Source organism: Paramisgurnus dabryanus, chromosome 24 (assembly GCF_030506205.2).
Source record: "Paramisgurnus dabryanus chromosome 24, PD_genome_1.1, whole genome shotgun sequence".
NCBI classification, from domain to species: domain Eukaryota; kingdom Metazoa; phylum Chordata; class Actinopteri; order Cypriniformes; family Cobitidae; genus Paramisgurnus; species Paramisgurnus dabryanus.
In genome coordinates this window covers 24,992,402-24,995,145 of record NC_133360.1, presented here as the reverse complement: position 1 = coordinate 24,995,145, position 2,744 = coordinate 24,992,402, and positions in this window count along the sequence as shown.

The following is a 2,744-nucleotide window of genomic DNA, read 5'->3' as shown; positions in this document are numbered from 1 at the left end:
AGAATAGTTGAATTTTACAAAAAACATGATAGTTCAAGTTCTTCATTCATACCCTCAGGAAATAAAGATTTCAGTTCAAAAATCCAAAAAGCCTCTCTTTGGAGTAATTTTCTGTCTCTATCACCACCTCTCCTGTGGGGGAGAATCCTCTCGATGCCCAGGAACTTCATGTCAGCTGGAGAGTGGTTAGCAGACTTGAAATGACGAGAAATTGAAGATGTATCATCCTGTCTTCTAATAGCACTAGTGTGTTCAATTATTCTTGTGCGTAATGCACGTGTAGTTTTCCCAACATACAGTTGTGAACATGGACAAACGATGATGTAAATCACATGTGTGCTTTTGCAGGTAATCAATTGTCTAATCTTGTATGTTTTTAGTGTACGAGGATGTGTGAATGATTTACATTTAACATACTTAGTACAACAAGAACAATTGTGACATGGGAAGTTGCCTTGGGCATCGATGAGAGTGGTTGGAGACGAAATATGGGTATCAGCATGGACCAGTTTGTCCCTCAAATTAGAGCTCCTGGAGAAAACACAAAGTGGTTGATCATTAAATATATTCAATAATTGAGGATCACTTTGAATAATATGCCAATGTTTCTTGATGATGTTTTTGATATCATTGCTCAATGGACTATATGTGGATTTGAAAGTACATGAAAAACTCTTGTTTTTTGTATCTTTGGTCAAGTTGGTCTCTTCGTGTCTTTGTATTTTAGAGACCTTCTTAAGAGCAATATCAAGCCACTTGGTAGGATAGCCCCGTGATTTAAAGTCCATGTACATAGTCTGGGCTTTCGACTCAAAGTCGTCTCTCCTGGAACAGATACGATGGAGTCTCAAGAATTGACTATATGGTAAGCCACGTTTTAAGGGGGTTGGATGAGCACTATTGGCATGAAGAAGACTGTTCTTGGCTGTATCTTTTCTATAGAGGGAAGAGACTATATGGTTGTCTACAATTGAAATAGAGGTATCTAAGAAATTGACATCTGTGATCCCCACATGATAGGTAAATTTGATAGAGGGCCTGAGACAATTCATATATAGGACAAATGCTTCAAAGTCACTTTCAGATCCCTTGTAAATAACAAAGCAGTCATCAATGTATCTCTTGAATAAGATAATGTTGTCAAGGAAAGGATTGTTATTAAAGACATACAAGTCCTCCAAAAAACCCAAATATAAATTTGCATAATCAGGAGCCATAGTGGCCCCCATGGCTGTGCCCTCAACTTGTAAATAGTATTTGTTTTCAAATAGAAAGTAGTTTTTAGTGAGCACCATTTTGGCCATATCAGTGATAAATTTGGTCGGCAGACCCTCATCATCATAGCGCAGGTCAAGAAAATGTTCTAAAGCCAAAAGGCCTTCGTTATGTGGAATGTTTGTGTAAAGTGAGGTCACATCCATGGTTGCCAGTATAACATCACAATAAACATATTGTAGAGTTGCTATACATTGTAAAAAGTCAGCAGTGTCTCTTAAGTAGCTAGGAAGGGAAGTAACTAAAGGTCTCAGCACAAAATCGACAAAGTTAGAGAGTGGTTCAGTCAGACTATTATTTCCTGCAACTATGGGTCGTCCCGGTGGATCAACCAAACTTTTATGTACCTTGGGTAAGATGTAAAAGACAGGTCTGGTCGGAGAGCTATTCAGTAAATATTGCCTCTCTTTTTATCAGAGATTAGCTGATGAGCATGTGCTTCCTGAATAAATTTCTCAATCTCCTTTTGAAACTGAGTCGTAGGGTCTGATGGCAGGACTCGATAGTAACTACTGTTATTGAGTTGGCGAAGAGCCTCATTAATATAGAGTGAACGAGGCATAACCACCAGACCACCTCCTTTATCAGCAGGTTTGATGATAATGTCTTTGTTCTGACATAGTTCTTCAAGAGCTTGTTTTTCAGAAAATGTCAAGTTTGGTTTTGAATTCTGGGACGATGTCTGTTCAAAAAGGCTATTTTATTACCATTATTTATTTTGGGTTTTTTTCTCTTTCTTTTTTTCCATTGATATAATAGAAGACAGAAGCATTTTGTTCGGTTGGTATAAATTCTTTAATAGACTGGGGTGGGGTGCAATAAGTTTTACTTCTCCCCACTCCATTTCAAGCATAAGTGCTAGTTATTATTATTATTATTGAGTATTCTTCCATTGTTATACTATTTGCTTGAAATAAATAAATAAATGAAATTAAATGAAGTGAAATATACAGTACTGCATCGACCAAGATTTCTCAGTTTGCATGGGATGGACTCAGTCCGGAATTGGGAGGACAGAACCCAATGACAGACAGCTCTTAACCAAAAAGTCTTTTATTATGTAAAAAAAACTCCCTCGAGGGGTTAACAAGGCAAGAATTAAATAATAACAGACAGGGCAAAACCAAGACGAAGACTCTTGATGGTGACGCAGAGCATCATTTACGAGGATTATTTATCCCAGCCTACTATAAAAAGTCAATGGACCCCATCTTTAAAGTGGACTACTCCTTTAATAAAGTATTTTTAAACATGGACAATAATAGGGATCTTGAAAAACGTGCAATGTCTCCTAGGTGCAATATGTCTTTAGTGTAAACACTATAAAAACTTATTTTGCATATAATGTTTATTATATTATTATGTCGTCTTTTTGTTTTGCTGCTGAAACACAGAAATTTCCCCATTGTGGGACGAATAAAGGAATATCTTATATTAACAAAGTGATGATAGAATAAAATAAGCAAAGA